The sequence below is a fragment of the Gouania willdenowi genome, unplaced genomic scaffold (assembly GCF_900634775.1).
Source record: "Gouania willdenowi unplaced genomic scaffold, fGouWil2.1 scaffold_10_arrow_ctg1, whole genome shotgun sequence".
In the NCBI taxonomy this organism is placed as follows: Eukaryota; Metazoa; Chordata; class Actinopteri; order Blenniiformes; family Gobiesocidae; genus Gouania; species Gouania willdenowi.
Window position 1 is genome coordinate 1,350,951 of NW_021144857.1, and position 18,937 is coordinate 1,369,887.

At 41.8% G+C, this 18,937-nt stretch overlaps 1 pseudogene; it reads right to left on the reverse strand.

The window, feature by feature from the left end:
* Positions 1–8,803, reverse strand: part of LOC114458362 (E3 ubiquitin-protein ligase TRIM39-like) — a 318,528-nt pseudogene extending 309,725 nt beyond the window's left edge.
* Positions 8,804–18,937: the final 10,134 nt, after the last annotated feature.

Below are 18,937 nucleotides of genomic sequence, written 5' to 3' on the forward strand. Positions count from 1 at the left end.
TTAATACAAGAGCACATCTGAAACAAATACATAACAATTATAATGTAGTTGATAATGTAAAATTAAAAACACTTTTTCCTGATATGTTACAGTGAGAAAAACACAGTTGGAGGATGTGGGAACCTCTCACTTACACAGGTACAATAATCTTATTATTATCCTGCTGTGTGAGTGTGTGTGACCCAGGCTTTGTGTTGGCCAGCAGGTTGTGGGTTCAAGTCCAGCTCACAACAAGGACCACGTCTGGTGACTCTGTTAAAATACACCATAAATATCTATATAGAGGTACAGGTGACACTGTCTATGATATTTCACTATTGCTATTTGCATCTTTTCCTTTGTGTGAGGGAGTGTAAAAATTGTCCCCTGCCTTTGTGCAGCTAGCGCTCTACCATTTGAGCTAATTCCCCTCTCACTGAGAGGATTGGGAGTTGATGAAGTAGGTGAGTGTAGCTGCTCAACAGAACAAGAGTATTTAGTTACTTTGAAGGAGTAAACCAGGAATGCTGGTCAACACAGTGAAACTGTTCTTCCTGATGGACAAGCTTTTCCTACATGTTGGTGGATTCTGAAGAGAATTCTTCTTCTTCTAATCGTCAAATCATCTTCTTACAGAACATTCTAAGAACTGTTTATAATCTATTAGAAAAACCTTTTTTACTGTGTTTTTCTTTCTAAAAGATGTATGTGTTCTTTGTGGTTATCATGACCTCTGACCTTTGTGATAATCTAAGACTAAAATCACTCTCTCTCTTCCTGTAAATGCATTTTAATTCTTAAAACTTACAGTTGAATGAACTATTCCTCCTGTACAAAGCAAACACAAAAAATAAGCAATAATACAAGAAATAATATTACAATAAACTAAAGATTTGATGCAGATAGCTTCCCTCCAGAAAAAAAAAACTCATTACATATATTACTGCATACACATACTTTTTGTGTTCTAAAGGGATTGGGTGGAAGTATAAACTATTAGTCCCACCCCTTTTACCTACATTACAGTAACAAATAATCAATTTCAACATCCTGTTATCAGACTATTGCTGCTGTTAATACATGTATTGTCTCATCTTTATGATTTTGATTAAATACACACAATAAAACATTTTACACACTTTCAAAATTGTTATACAATGTAAAAAGATTTTCTTGATATTTTCTTTTAAATTACCTGATATTTGTACACTTTCAGTGATGATTCAAAGGAAGAAAATCACAGAGTAAAAAAACAATGAGCACTGGAATCAATGTGTCACATTTATTTAATTTAAAACACTGAACAATAAACAGTCTAACATACCAACAGGCAGCAGCAACATTAATCAAACATTAAACTATGGACACAAACAAAAGATAACTAAACACTATTCAACAATAACACTTTTAACAACGTGATGTTGGTTTATGTAGGAATCCTGTGCAGCCTGATCTCTGGGTTCTTCAGTCCAACACTGGAACCAGAAGGTGTCGTCACCATCCGTGTGTCACTGGGATCTGAAGATGATTCCTGCTCCATGTCTCCATCCACACAGAGATGTGAGTGGAGAACAGATGAAGTGCTGAAGGTCTTCCCAAACTCATCACATCTGAAAACATTCTTCTCATGAACTCGTTGGTGGAACTTAAGGTCAGATTTCCACTTGTAAGTTTTTCCACATGTGTCACATTTATGAGGTCTTTCTGATGAGTGGCTGATTTGGTGACGTTTTAACTGTTGATATGTTGTAAAAACTTTGTCACACTGGTCACAGGGACACACTTCATGTCCAGTGTGAGATCTCAGGTGATCAGTGAGGGTTTGTTTGTATTTATATGTTTTCCCACAGTGGTCACAGAGATACAACTCTGTTCTGGAGTGAGTCTTCATGTGAGTCGTTAAAGTTGATCTTTGTGTAAAAGTCTTTCCACATTGTTCACATCTGTGAGCTTTGATTCCACGGTGAATGAGGACATGTTGATTGAGGGTTCCAGATCGACTAAAACTCTTTCCACATTCATCACATGTGTGCGTTTTCTCTCCACTGTGAATAAGCTGATGGGTCTTCAGGTTCACTTTCTGAGCAAAAGCTTTTCCACACTCGTCAGAGCTAAATGGCTTTGATCCAGAATGAATTCTTTGATGTATAGTGATGTTTGATTTAAAGCTAAATGCCTTCCCACACTGGTCACATGTATGTTTAGCTTTAACTCCAGCTTGGCTCTGCTGTTGAACTCTTTGCTCTGAAGTTTTTCTCGTAGATTTGTTTCTTTGTTGTGGCTGAGCTTCATGGTCCTGAGAACGTTGAGGTGTCACTTTGTTCTGGCTTCCAGAGTCCTGTAGAACAGTTAGAGATTAAACACAGAGAAGGAACCAAACAAACATTTGTTTCTAAATGTGTTCCTAGAAAGAACAGTGGCTGTTCATCCACATCCACATGGACGTCAGCAACCAAACTTCAATCCATTAATTTCTCACCATATTTGCTGTCACGGCTGAGTGGTTCCACAATCCTCCATTCACCTGTAACGTCAGCATAGAATCAGCTCCACCTGAAGGATAGAAGAGACAGAATGAACATGAAGGATCTAGAAATATTCATCCATCCTTTGCAGTGTCATCACTTTGAAATTGACTAAAATTATCAGTTTGTTCAGAGATCACATGATGTGGAGGAAAATATTTAGATTTTGTGGCTGAATAATTTAAATTCCCATTGATTTGTAAATGAAGGTCTTCAGTGGAAACAGTTTGACTTTGAGGTTTGACTTTGTTCTTACAGGATTAATGAACAACTTGTAATGAGCTCATGATTGGCTAATTATGGTCCTATAATATCTGTGTTAATAGAATCATAGACAGAATGACAGAATCTACCAATAAAAATAAAATCCACTGTTAAATGCAGAAAGTGACATAATGTGAATGAAACGCTGTCATCGTGAGGTAAAGGGAAATGTTAAAGGGGACCGTTCATTTGGTGCACCCCAGCACCCCTCCTGGTCCTGAGCTAAACAACATGATGAAGCGTCCACCTGAAACACGTCTAAACTACCAAAATACTGAGCAGACCAGTTCCCACGTAACGTTTATGTGTCTGTGAAGCTACGGCCATTTCTGGTGAAGAGCTGCAGTTGTTCTGTTGTTGTGGACGAGACCAACGATGACAGGGATTGTAGAGTCTGAAACATCATAGGTTCATGATAACTTGATAGCTTCTAATACTGTACAATATTCTGCCCTCTAGTGGTGAAATAACTGATGCATTTGTTTTTGTTTAATCATTATAGTCTGGAATGATGTCATCAGGATGATTTAAATTAGTTTAATTTAAATGAAGTTGATCAAACTTAATCAATAAACTTGATCAGATTCAGTAAACTATTGATCCCTGAGGGGAAATATGTTGATATTAATGCTGCTCTCATACATCTTTATATGACATGAATAATTAAAAATTAACAGTTTTTGTTTAAATATAATTGTAATATATTTCTAGAATATTTCTAAATAAATGAAATTTAAAGAAAATAAATAATTTGTGTGAATAAAACAGAAAACAAAATATCCCTGAACTTATTGATTAAAGTCAGGTCATGTTCTCCACCACAGATCCTGGATCAGTACCAGTAGTGGGCGGTTAAGGAAGAATTGTTGGTAGAATCGTGCACTTTGGGTTAAAAGCATGAAACTTGGCACATAGATGGCATGAACACTACTGATTATTTTAGGATGTGGATCCACCTCAGCAACCTCCCCTAGTGGTCGTTATGACCATTTTTATCAAAATGGCCGTTAATTTTTTGAAATACATATAACTTGTAGAATTATGATTTCTGTGTCTAAATGTATAGTTCTGAGGTCAACAAAGCCAGTGGATGTAACAAAAAACACAAGACTCTAATCTAAACCCTAAGGAAGAGTGCACCTTGTTCTCCAGACTACACATTACATGCCAGTCCAGGGAAGGACATCTTGATGACTTTTTCAAGTCATCACTTTCCAAGCCTGGTGAAATGAGATCTGGCAACAAAGCAGATATTCTTGCAGAGCTTGAGTCATGAACACAACCAGCAGAAGCAAGATCACAAGTGACTGCATTGGTATTGGATGGAGTATTGATAGTTGAAATGCTGTCACCAAGAACCTCCCAGACCTTTGAAAGTTACACCAAGACCGTGTTCATGCCATATATCCAGCACCAGCTGCAACATGTGGAAAGACTTGACATAGTGTGGGATGTTTATAACTTATTCAGCCTGAAGGCAGCAACCAGAGAGAGACATTTCAAGGCAAAGATGTGTCCAGCACTCATAGGAACCAGGTACTATCAACACCTCAGAGAGATGACAAAAGTCAGATAGAACCATGGTCACACGAGGAAGTGGATACACGATTAGTACTGCATCTGTGGGATGCTGCACATGAAGTACATGAGAAAATTATGATGAGGTTCATCTGCAGCTAATGAGTGTTTGCAAAAAGGTACAAAATTGATGCTGAAGCAAACATTAAAAAGTTCACGACAAGTAAATTCAGAAATAATAAAAAATGCATCACATTAATAAAAATTAAACAAGGAACTAGAACAACGCACCATCGTCTTCTAATGCTAGGCTATATATCAATATTTAACTTTATTTCCCTCTCCTTACTGCCTTCTGCTGATCAATCTATTTATTCTGATAACAGCTAACCATGGCACATGTTGTGTCTTTTCACTGTTGGCTTTTATTTCCAGAGGTGGCAAAATATTAAGAACCATTACCCTCTTTATATTCATCTCAAGTACTGAAAATTAACTTTAATTATTTGTTTAAACATCTAAAAAATACAACCTTCAAGCAAGTGATTCTGAGCTTGTCTCTATGTTAGCTATGGTCCATTGTGGATTTAATGAGCTTTCATACACGTTTAAAACTTTCAGCAAAGTGATAACACTATGAACATGAAGTATGAAAATATCTTTTAACATATTTTATCTTTTTTATTTTATTTTTTAATTAACAATTAAAAACACCACAAAGCAGTCACATATTTTAATGTGTACTATTAAAATATTTAACAAACGTCGTATGATCAGTTTTCATTCAAACATCACATCCCAGCAGCTCTGTCGTAAAGATTGTGAGTGAAGGAAGTGACGTAGGGTTAGGATCACTTAGGATTGGTTACCATAACAGCCAATCAGAATTTGCCTTGTCTGGTCTGACTCCTGATTGGTTGACTTTGTGGCACATTGTAACGCTGTGTCATGTTGAGCGAGCGTACGGGTAGAGCTGAGCACACAGCGAGTGCAAGAGCGCGAGAGACAGAATAAAAATGAAGAAAACTGTTTTTAATGTTCACTTATGTGTATTCAGCAAGCATGAAAAATAATTTCTTGAGCACGTTATTAATTATCGTTTGCTCAAACTGCTCCGTTTTACGCTTTATTATAACTATTACACAAAACATAATTTTGGGTTTTGCAAAAAACATGTTTTTGTGCTCAAAACTGTGCATTAATTGTTAATAAAAGTGGCACAAAAATAACGCCATAAACCCCTCCTCTTCCACTCACTCATCTCTGCAGTGACAACATGGAGACAGAATCCACCACCGATGAGTTGGTTTGTAATAAAAATAACAAAAAGATAATCATCAACATCCACCGCCAGATTTGTTGTCATTATAACTCACAACATTTTCCTAAATGTCCTAAATCTAAGAACTTAGATGTATACATAAGAAAATATTATCACATTAGAATATAAAATGACTGACTATCTTAAACAGATGGACGGAGTTCAAACCTATATCCCTCTTTCCACTGGCGGGGATAATAATATTAACTACAACTACAAGCAGTTATGAAAGGGGGCCAAGCATTCCTGTGAGACGGAGCCCATGGAATTACGTCACAGAGGTTGAAGGGCTTGTGGGACACAGGTCAATGTGCCATTTGCAGTGAACGTGTGGATATAAAGTTTATGAAGATGTGATTTAAAATATGAAAGTTAGAGGCCAAAGAGCGTTTGCACTTATAGCACCACCTAGTGGTATGTATGGGTGGTCTGTGTGCTTTTCTATAAATACCCTGTAAACTTCACAGCACTCAACATATTACTTTAGTGAAAATAAATGTTTGTTGTTTATGTTTTAAAAAGCCACGCCCACTTTGACCAATCACAATTAACTTTGGGAAAATCAACCTCTAACTAACGATTGAGGGAATTAATTAAAACAATATTTTCTGCCTGTGTATGAAGCCCTAATAACACTTTATCATGTTTAAAGCACAGAAAAGTCCATTTAGCGTAACATGGGCCCTTTAAATAAACATTGTTATTGTCACACTGACTCAGCATCTGATTTTGGGTTACACACACACACACACACACACACACACACACACACACACACACACACACACACACACACACACACACACACACACACACACACACACACACACACACACACACACACACACACACACACACACACACACACACACACACTGTATAAAATGATAGAATTCAGACTAAATGTTAAATGTTAAAATGAACAGATTTAAATAGAGCTTTTATGACAAAGTCGTTCCAAAGATCTTTACATTATCATCTCATTCACACAAGATTATTACTAAATATGTAAATAAGTTTAGAAAAAAACAAGCAGTATCAGAGCAGCCATGATCTCTGTGTGTGAGTTTACTCCTGCTTCTGAGTCGTACTATTTTCAGTGCATAAAACAATCACTGCAAACATTTCCTGGTTTTGATGAATTGCACATCACCCCCTGCATTCACTTATTTGCATTTCCCCCTCCAATGTTTTTTCCCCCCTTATGAGATCCGCCTACTTTACATAATCATCAGAGGGAAACTTTTGACACAAAAAACATGTCGACCTAAATATTTAGCATTGATGCGTCGTCCCAAACATATATGACGCCAGTCCAGAATTGATGGTAATGCATCAGAAATCTAGGCTTCAAACCACCAAATGCTTTGGACAAAGAAGATCTCATAACCAGTAATGGAGTTTGCACCAGCAGAGGGAGCAACGCAAGTACCAAGGAGCAACACAGGTTTGTCCGTCATCTTTAAAGGTCCCATGTCATGTTATTTTTCACACATCTCCATTTGTTCTAAGAACCCCAAAAACATAGTATTAGAGGTTTATTTTCCCAAACTCGTCTGTTTTCCAGAGTTTTAGCCTCTGAAAAGTCACTTTCTTTTTTTTTTTTTTTTTTTTTTTTTTTTTTTCTTTGTCTGCACATGCTGTCGAAGGTTAACACTACAAGAAGTGCAATCTTTTAACAGCAATGCATATTTTATTATTGCAATTAGATAAATGTATTTATTTCATTGCATGATTGTGACCATCACCAGCCCTCCCTAGGGAAGGGTAAATACTTTATTAAAGGAAGGATGTAAAAAAGAGAGGGCAGTGTTACACCAAGGTGAGGGGGTGGAGGGGGGTGGGGAAGTTAACAGGGAAGAGGGATACAAGATTGGAAATGGAATGGGTGGGGAAGAGTCGATAGGTTTCAAGTGATGAGATGTGAAATTGTGGTTGTGTATATTGTGCTTATTGTTGTGTTATCAAGCCAGTTTGGTGACCAGTGTGCGGCTTAGGAATAATGGTGGTGGCTGTGAACAGAGGAAGAAGTGAGTGGAAATTCCATAAAACAGGTATTTGGGAACAACGTGTCTATGGTTGAGCCCAGTATGAGTGTTATCCCACAGCCCAAGGCCAGTGCATCCATGACAAATGTATTTCCAAGAACCGCTACTGCAAAACCCACGAGCCGCCCCCGGGCCCGGAGATGCAGTCAGGCCAGCAGCAAGAGCGGGCAATCTAGGGGCCCCCGGCGACCACCCCACGGCCAAGCAGCCCCCCGAACGCCCCCAAGATCCCAAGCCGAGAGGCAGCCATCGCCCCCCCCATACACACCCGAGAAAGCCCCAAGGGGCCAAGGGCCCAGCGCACCACGCCACCGACCCAACCCCCAACCCCCAGACCCCCCACCCCACCCCACCCCCGCCCCCATCCCACACCCCCGCGCCCAACCCCCCGAGGGGAGGGCCAAGAGAGCTCCCTGCCCGAGACCCCAGCGGAGGAGCCGAAGCCCACGCCCAGCAGAAAAGTCACTTTCTGAGGGTGAAGGGTTTTGTTCACACCCTGTAACTGCTCTAGGATTGGTTTGAATGGAAAGCGTTCCTGGTTTATGAGATGGTGACTGAGTATAACTTATGTGAGTTATATAAAGTTAATTATACTATATTATAATAATTATACTATACTTATCACATAACATTACTTATCTGTTATCACATCGTATATCATAATATAGCTTGAAAATATTCAAACATTTAAAAAAGGCCATATCGCCCCGCCCATATGACGCAAAAAATATGTCGACGTAAATGTTTTGTATTGATGCGTCGTCCCAAACATATATGTTGTCCCACACCAGTCCAGAATTGATATAATGCACCAGAAATCTAGCCCCTAATCATCCAAATGCTTAGAACGAAGAAGATCTTATAACCAATAATGGAGTTTGCACCAGCAGTGGGAGGAGCGTGAGTCGTTCCAAAGATCTTTACAATATCAGCTCATTTACACAAGATTATGACTTAATATGTAAACACATTTAGATTAAAACAAGCAGTATTTACTCACTGGATTGTGGGAAATCACTAAATTAGTCATTAAAGTTGACATTATTATTAGAAACTCACCTTGGTCTCAAACGTTGCTCACTGACGACAACCGTTGGTCAACGTTAATCGATATTATTAAAGCTACTTTAGTTGTTTCTGACGGTGCATGAGGTGATTCTGTAGAATGATGTAGATTCTGCAGCTTTTATCTTAGCCTGAGTTGCCATGACAACCTGTCAACATTGAGCTTCCATTTGAGCCTTAGTTGCCATGACAACCTGTCAACATTGAGCTTCCATTTTAGCCTGAGTTGCCATGACAACCTGTCAATATTGATCTATTCGAAGCTGCCTTTTGTGATTAAATGTATGTCATATCATGGGAAGATCAAATATATTAAATTAAATAATGCAAACACACATTTTACTCCTCATAGTGGATATACTGTATGTATGAACTGTTACATCAGGCATAATTACTACCAATGAGGGAGCGTCTTATACAACAATAGAAAACTAATTAACATTTTACTCACCAGGGGGCGCTGTTGGCCAAAAACTTACATATAAGTCACTTCATTGTATAAGTCACAGATGTGTAAAAAGTACTGATATATCCTCAAGTACAGGTACAAGTAAATCATACATAAAATACTCAAGTACAAGTAAAAATTAGCTCAATTAAATAGTACTTAAAGTTAAAGTTACTAATTACTTTCACCCCCACAGTTATTGTTAGTTCTCTTACATACAGTAAACATCTCATGTAGAAACCATAAAAAGGAAAAAATGAAATCTTCCACAATTGGAATCTATTTTATTTTCCACAAAGGCATCTGTATATAATAAAATGTTTGTCAAAATGTATATTTAAAAAATAATAATAATAACACAAATTAATTCAATTCACAATAAAAAAATTAAAAAAATGTATCAGGCTCTAAGTGTAAATACATTTATAAACTCTAAAACTGAGAAAATAACTGGCGTTCAATGCTGTTTTGGCGCTAATCTGATTAGTTGGCTATGATCTAATGCATTACGTTTAATCTGATTAGTTGGCTATGATCTAATGCATTACGTTTAATCTCATTAGTTGGCTATGATCTAATGCATTACGTTTAATCTGATTGGTGGGCTATGATCTAATGCATTACGTTTAATCTGATTAGTTGGCTATGATCTAATGCATTACGTTTAATCTGATTGGTGGGCTATGATCTAATGCATTACGTTTAATCTGATTAGTTGGCTATGATCTAATGCATTACGTTTAATCTGATTAGTTGGCTATGATCTAATGCATTATGTTTAATCTGATTGGTTGGCTATGATCTAAATCATTAAATTTAATCTGATTAGTCAACTATGATCTAATGCATTATGTTTAATCTGTTTGGTGGGCTATGATCTAAATCATTAAATTTAATCTGATTGGTCAGCTATGATCTAATACATTACGTTTAATCTGATTAGTCGGCTATGATCTAATGCATTATGTTTAATCTGATTAGTTGGCTATGATCTAATGCATTACGTTTAATCTGATTGGTAGGCTATGATCTAATGCATTACGTTTAATCTGATTGGTCGGCTATGATGTGATGCATTACGTTTAATCTGATTGGTGGGCTATGATCTAATGCATTACGTTTAATCTGATTAGTGGGCTATGATCTAATGCATTACATTTAATCTGATTGGTGGGCTATGATCTAATGCATTACATTTAATCTGATTGGTGGGCTATGATCTAATGCATTACATTTAATCTGATTGGTGGGCTATGATCTAATGCATTACGTTTAATCTGATTGGTGGGCAATGATCTAATGCATTACGTTTAATCTGATTGGTGGGCTAGGAGCTAATGCATTACATTTAATCTGATTGGTGGGCTATGATCTAATGCATGACGTTTAATCTGATTGGTGGGCTATGATCTAATGCATTATGTTTAATCTGTTTGGTGGGCTATGATCTAATGCATGACATTTAATCTGATTAGTGGGCTATGATCTAATGCATTAAATTTAATCTGATTAGTCGGCTATGATCTAATGCATTACGTTTAATCTGATTGGTGGGCTATGATCTAATGCATTACGTTTAATCTGATTGGTGGGATATGATCTAATGCATTACGTTTAATCTGATTGGTGGGCTATGATCTAATGCATTACATTTAATCTGATTGGTCGGCTATGATGTAATGCATTTGTTCTTGTCTGGTCATTTCATATTTTTTGTAGTTTCACAATGTTGATAATTTTAAAACAGAAAATAATTCACTCAGTAGTGGTTGGGTGTAGAAATGTTTTAAAACGTACTTGTACAAATAAAATTAGTGATTTAGAAATATACTACAGTACGAGAACCCATCAAAGCAACTCAATTACAGTAATGTGAGTACTTGTAATCCATTACTTTCAGCTCTGATAAGTCACAGACCAACATTTTTAAATGAAGAAGGTGTGACATATTACAGAATTTACGGTATTTCAGTCAAACAAATATTCACTGCTTGTAAAGCTTCGCTAGCTCTGAGTCGATGATAAATATCTATAAAACTTTTCCTCTTTGTTCCAAAAACACCCTAGAGCGGATTAGACAGTTTGTGATGCACTTTTTTACGTTTACATGTGAGCATTAAAGCATGTTAGTGGATTATCCCCCGCTAAACTAGTAGATTAAGGCTTCATTATCAGATAATAGATGAAGATATGCTAACGTTACTGAATAAACATAGCAACACAGCGTTAATCACAAGGTTCAGTTTTAATAATGCCATTATTATACAATTATAGAATATACTTTTAAACGTGATTTATTTTGCTGTAGTAAATTAAATGAATGAATTAGATATAATTTTAGGACATAAAGGTCCTATGCTATGAATCTAGATAATTGTATCCTGGATTAATCTCCATTAACGGGCGTCAACTAACCAAACATTCCCTGTCAGAGAGAAGCTGTCCTACAAAGGTCGATAACAACACGCTAATTGAAGCCAAGTGTTTTCAGCCTGGGTACATGCGTGTTCACATGAAAGGGGTGGAGCTAGTCTGACCCATCACTACAATGGAGAAAACTGGCAGAGTGAGTTTCTTCACAATGGTGATGACACGTGGCTCTTGGCCTGGTGGATCCGCGTCGGGATTGGCTGGTCTGCTGGCTGGGCGCACCGGGCGCCGTGGGCGCCATTCCGGGGCGGGGGTGTCCCGGGGGTGGATCCGTGGTCTGGGTGTCCGGGGGCGTGCTCTCCTGTCATCTGCCCGGGGACCGGCCGCGGCTCGTGGCGTCGCTGCGCAGCCTTGGGTGGGGCGGGGCTGGTGGCCTGGGGCCCGCTGTCGTCCGGGGTGCGCTGGCGTCGGGGGGGTGTCTCGTGCCGGTGCGTGGGTCGTCGGGGGTCCCCTCCGTGGGGGGGGGGGGCTCTTCTGGCGCCGTTGGTGTGGGATGGCGGCACCGAGCTGGGGGTGCTTCGGTACTCGGGCTTGCCGGTCCGTGGCTGGCGGGGTGGCCCTGCTTGGCGGTGGATGGTGTCCTCTTTCGTCGGGGGGGGCCGGGGCCGCCTTCCGGTGGAGGGTGTTGTTTCGTGGCGCCGGGTGGGCCTGTGCTGGCCCTGGTGCGGGCGCGGGCCTCCCCCCTGCTCGGCCGCTCCCCTTGGCGGCGGGGGGGCGTCGCTCTGGGCCGGCGTGCGGCGGGGGTCGCTCCCTGGGGCACCGGGGGACGGGGTTGGTGCCTGGCTGCGCCCGGGGGTGGGGGGTGCCGCTGTGCTCCGCGGGGCCGTCGCAGTCTGGGGGGTGCCGTGGGGGGGGGTCTCCGGCTTTGCTGCTCCGGGGCCCACAGTGCCGCTTGCCCGTCTGCACCATCTACCATCTCGCGTGGCCCGCCACGCGGACGGGCCCGGCTCGCACCGGACAGTCCTCCTACATGTACACTTCACCTCACTCCCAGCTGGTCTGGCCTATTCACAATATGCACCACACACCCATACCCAACCGTTGGGGGGGCTGGATGGTGGGACTGGGGGTGGAGGGGGCCGCCACCTGTGTCACTATGTAGTGGCGTGGGGGCGGCACTCCCACCTCTAGTTACCCTACTAATCCCTCCAATTTTAATCACACCTCAACATGCCACCCCCCGGAGGGTGTACCCTCACTTACACCCTCCGGCCTATTACACCACATACACGTATATCCACAGAGGTAGGATGGGGAGCACCGCTCCCCTCCATCCCCTTCTTTTAATTACACCCCATACATTCACTGAACACACACACTCACACAGGGGATAGGGAAGTGCCTCTCCATTGGGGAATGGAGAGGCACCATAACAGGGTGGTGGGTTGGCTCACATATTTGGGCCTCTCCGGTGGGGGCCTGGCCCCTCTGTTGGTGGCTGGGCCACTACATAGAGTGAAAATACATCAGGATGGTGTGGTCGGGCGTGGCGGTGGGTCTCGGGGGGGCTTTGCTGGGGTCTCTCCTTGCGGGGTCTTTCCGGGCGGTGTCGGCCTGGTGGAGCGCGGGGACGCTTCCTCCCCTTGGGTGAGGCTTGGTGCTTTGTTTCGTCGGCTGGTGGCCTTGGGGGCGGGCCCCGCGGTGTGCGGGCCTGGGGCGGCCTGCCTCGCCGGTTTTTGGGGGGTGGGTGTGCTGGGGGTGTGCTGGTGTCCTCACCGGGGTTGGGGCGGGGTTGCTAGGTGCCTCGGAGCGATGCTGTTTACTGGGGGGGCGGCGCTAGCTGTTCCGGTGGTGGAGGTTGCTGTCGGCCGCCTGGTGGGTCTGTCCTGCCATCTGCGGACTGGTGGGTGGTTCCGGGGCATCTTTGGCTCGGGGCTGCGGTTCCGCACTTGATGTGTGCCTTTGGGGTGCCTCCGTCCCCGCGGTGGGGATCGCCGGTTGCTCGCGGGCCGGTGGGTGGCGCTGCTCCGTGGCTGGCGCTGCCCGGGGGGGCGGCGGGCCCTGGGCTGCTGGCCTTGGGCTGTCCGGGGCTGTGCGGTCCTGCTGGGCTGTGGCCGGGTCGCTGGGCGGGGGTGGGGGGTGCTCCCGGGGGCTTGGCCCGGGGACTTGCCCTTGGGGGGTCCTGGTCCCGGGGGGTGCTCCTGGGGCCGGGGTGATTGGCTGGCTGGCCGGGCCGGTCCTGGCGGTGGGTCTTTCGGGCGGATTGCCGCGTGCCGCGCCCTTGCATAACTAGTGGTACGGCCCTGCTTGGGCAGTGCCCCGTGAGGCAGGGTGCTGGGATGCACAAGGCGGTTCTGGCTTGGCCCTTGGAGGGGGCCCTGGCTTTTAAAAAAAAAATAAAAAAAATAAAAAAAACTAAAGCCCGTTGCGCGGGCGACATCAACAATAGGTGATTTGGGGCGCCATGGGGGGCTAGGGTTGGGGTGTGCCTGGGGGCCGGCGGGGAGACTCCCGGCGGCCCCCTGGTGCCTTATGTGGCTTGGGGTGTGGTCGTCCTCCCTGGGCGGGCTGCTCCTGGTGCTGCGTCCCTCTGGCCTGGGGTCGGGTCCCTGCTGGCTCTGGGCTCGGCGGCGGGTGCCCGCCGGCTGCCCGCCGGCTGCCCGTTCGGCGTGGCTCTGGTCGTCTGCTGGGCGCGGGCTTCGGCTCCTCCGCTGGGGATCTCGGGCGGGGGCCTCGATGGGCCCCTCCCCTCGGGGGTTGGGCGCGGGGGTGTGGGGGGGGGTGGGGGGTGGGGTGGGGTGGGGGGGTCTGGGGGTTGGGGGTTGGATTGGTGGCGTGGTGCGCTGGGTCCTTGGCTCCTTTGGGCTTTCTCGGGTGTGTATGGGGGGGGCGATGGTTGCCTCTCGGTTTGGGATCTTGGGGGCGTTCGGGGGGCTGCCTGGCCGTGTGGTGGTCGCCGGGGGCCCCCGGGTTGCCCGCTCTTGCTGCTGGCCTGGCTGCTTCCGGGGCCCGGGGCGACTCGTGGGTTTTGCAGTGGCGGTTCTTGGAAATACATTTGTCATGGATGCAGCTGGCCTTGGGCTGTGGGATAACACTCATACTGGGCTCAACCACAGACACGTGTTCCCAAATACCTGTTTTATGGGACTTCCACTCACTTCTTCCTCTGCTCACAGCCACCACCATTATTCCTAAGCCGCACACTGGTCACCAAACTGGCTTGATAACTCAACAATAAGCACAATATACACAACCACAATTTCACATCGCATCACTTGAATCTATCGACTACTCCCCCACCCATTCCATTTCCTATCTTGTATTTCCTCTTCCCTGTTAACTTCCCCACCCCTCTCCAACCCCTCACCTTGGTGTAACACTGCCCTCTCTTTTTTTACATCCTCCCTTTAAATAAAGTATTTTCTTACCCTTCCCTAGGGAGGGCTGGTGATGGTCACAATTATGCAATGAAATAAATAAATTTATTTAATTGCAATAACAAAATATGCATTGCTGTTAAAAGATTGCACTTCTTGTAGTGTTAACCTTCGACAGAATGTGCAGACAAGAGGAGAAAAAAAAAAAAAAAAAAAAAAAAAAAAAAAAAATAAAAAAAAAAAAACAATGGTGATGACACATGACGATAAAAAAGCGTGTGTGCTGTTGTAATGAAGGGAAACTGATCACTGTCTGTTATCAAAGCAGGCTGACTTGATAAGTGATAAAACCATTCATGTTGTGGGTTAAAACTACTAATAATGGGTTAATAATATGATTCACTAATATGATGAACTGTATTAACACATCTATAGTAACAGGTTATGTACCACAGACCTTTAAAACCACTGTAATCAAACCTCTCCATAAAAATGACTTGTCCAATTATAGACCAATATCTAATCTCCCTTTAGTTTCCAAAATGTTTGAAAAAGTCATCACAGGTCAACTATGTGATCACCTACTTAGGAACAATTTATACAGAGCTTTCAGTCTGGCTTTAGAGCCAATCACAGCACAGAGACTGTCTTAGTAAAAGTAACCAATGATCTTCTCTTAACCTCAGACAGAAGGTTGATCTCAGTTCTGGTTCTCTTAGATCATATCTGTCAAGTTTTGGATTTGAAAATAAGGGAAATTTTCTGGCGCCCACTACGAGACGTCCCACCCTCCCAACTACTAAGCTCCAGTATTCCTTATATTTTAATATAGATGTACAATAAATCTAAAATAGCCACTTGTCAACTACTTACTAAATACAATGATGTGATTATAATCTGGTAGGTTGACCTTTATTAACATTTAAATGTTTTGAACATTCCTACTAGGGCTGGTGATATGGACCAACACTCATATCTCAATATATTTATCTAATGATGAATATGATATAAATCTAGATAATTTTATCAAATAAAGTCTGATCAGAAAGAAAATTCTGGGTTAAATTTGCTGATGCAAAATGCTACACAGGCTCATTTATTAATAAACAGCTGATCAATATGTGTCACTTATTAATCATCTAACTGAGCTTTACATGTTGTTCTGAGAAGTAAAAGCAGTGACTCTTAAAACTAGTATTTTGATACATAATAAGCTATAATATATATATATATATATATTGAATTAATAAGGGATATATATATACATATATATATTGATATATGAAATATTAGTTCTCTATATCGCCAAAATAGAAAACTTGATACATCTTAAATCTCAATATATCGCCCAGCCCTAATTCCTAAATTATAAAACAGCCAAAATAAAAACATAAATGTGTATATGAAGCACATGTGTTTATTTAATATACTTACAGTTTATATACAAGTCAGCACGTTGCATATTTATTATTAATTTCACATTGCTTGTCTTTAAGTCAGACATTAACATTTTATTTTCATTATATGTTTTCTTATAATTTCTCATGCTCACTCATGTGGTTCTCTGGTATTCACTAATGACTTATTATAGACATTTATTACAGACTTTACATTCTTTAACACTTTTTTAAAGCAGTGTATATTTGTGGAGCTTGTGATTGGCTGATTTTTCATGGTGACTTACGTGGTTCCTTCCGCTGTGGGAGATGCTAAAAGTTACTAATCTAACAGAACGTGTAACTGTGTCCCATCCTGCTGTTCTTTAGGAAGTTAAACTCTGTGTCACATTTTACAACGTATTTACACCAGTTCTTAGTTTTTTTCGCTGGAACGTCTTCATTCATTCATCTCTTTTCTGAGTTGTTTCTGGGTTTGTTGCTGCTGTCGGTACTAATCTCACGAGAGCTTCCGCCCAGGCTAATTCAGGTGGCAGTTCTCGTGGCATCTTTTAATTTTTATTACATTAAAATACGGGATATTTACGGAAAAATAATAATACGTGAAGATGGCGGGAAAGAGAGGTAAAATACGAGAGTTTCCAGGCCAAAACGGGATACTTGACAGGTATGTCTTAGATCTCAGTGCAGCCTTTGATACAGTGGATCATCATCTACTGCTGCAGAGACTGGAAAGTGTTTTTGGGATTAAAGAAACAGCGCTGGGTTGGTTTAAATCCTACCTGTCAGACTGTCACGGCAAATTTCCAGTTGACCTCCTTTGGAGACATGATTTGTGCCCTGGTTGAATGATGAAGTCCAGTCAAAGCATGATGATTTTATAAAGAAAGGATTTATTATAAACTAAATAAAAAGAGGACAAAAAAGCTTCATCCTGTAAGAACGAAAGGCAGCTAACTGGGAAAGTTCCACAGCTTCAACTTTATACTGATAGAGAAAAGTCTCACCCTGATGAAAGAAAAGGAGGGAGTCAGATGTTCCCAACAGTGGAGACGTTGGAGCAATGATATCTGTCTGTCTGATAATGTGTGTGCGTCAGTTGGTGTGTGTGTCTGTATGTGTGTGTGGTGTGAGTCTGAGTGAGTATGTGTGTGTATCTGCATGTGATTCCACATGTGAGTTTGAGTTTGGCCTTGATTAGATGTAGCTCATCTGTGTGTGTATGTGAAAAAATGTGAGTTTTTGGTCTGAGGCCTTCAGCAGAGACTGTGTGTTGCTGTGATTACACTGTCTGTACTGTGGGTAATCTAATCTAACATGACTCAGCAAAGGAGCAACGTCTCTGTTCAAAAGCACAACAATATAATGCAGTCATTGTGTATTAACACATGACAAATTGTTCACATGAACACACATTTGCCATAACATTTTCCACTTTTGGTCGCCATCAACGACCAAATCAAGAAACAAAATGATTATATTCCAGTAGAATAACCTTGGATCCACCTTTGCTGTCTGTCAGGGTAAACCATTAGCATCGTTATTGTCATACATTTGATTGTTCGACTCAACTTCACTTTAATTCTGTCTAACCTTAAAAGGGCCAATAATCTTGCTTAACTCTGGTTCAGACACAGAATAGGAGACACTTTTGCCAACAATTTAGCTTCAAAATGATATATATATCCTTTGAATATACAGCCAGCGTCCTGTGTATTGAAAAAAAAAAAAAAACACAACAACAACAACGAAGACCTAGACAAGCACACACAACAACGAGTTTACACAGACAACAAAAACATGGACACTGAAAATGAACAGTAAGGTCAGTCCAGGTCAAAGCAAGTCATTCCACTGAATGTGGTATTATATATATAAATATAAAAAAACAGTAAAATAACAGTCCAGGAGCCCGCTTTAACCGTATAAAACGGGAGCCCTCGGAACGCCGTCCAGAAACACAAACGCAAACACTGCTCAACTAGAATTGTATAAATACAACCCAGGAGCCAAGCTCAAAACCGTACTTTTTTTAAACTCAGAAAGTCAAAAAAAAAAAGAGAAGTACACTCAACCTCACCTTTTTAGAACAAAAGGCTGGCAGTACTGGGAAACAAACACAAACACTACTCAACTAGAAAGTAAATGACCATCTTGGAGCCTAGAGGGTTTGCCACATCTAAACAGGACCTCTCTCAAATCCACTTCCACCGGATTCCTACCGAATTGGAATTCGGGAGCGATTCTGTACGTTGACAAGGGCAGCCTCTAACAACCCTCACTCTAAGGGAACGTACAATATTAATATCATAGACTGAAACATTTGTTTAGAACGATATTCTGTTACCAAGCATGTATCAGATCAGGTGGACCGCTATCCACTGGCAAGACAGTATGACGCATCATCTGATGTTGATTATAGAAACTAAAATGTAGATGGAGGCAGATTTACAGACTACACTTTAGATGTATTTGTGGTGTTTTGTCATTTTCAATTTGAGTTTTTTAATAACTTTTCAACTTTTAAAACTATTCAACTTTTTAATTAATTTTAATGAAAATGTAACGTTCCACTGGTCAGCAGTTCTTAAACCCATTTCAACTTTTAAAATGTTCAGCTTTTTT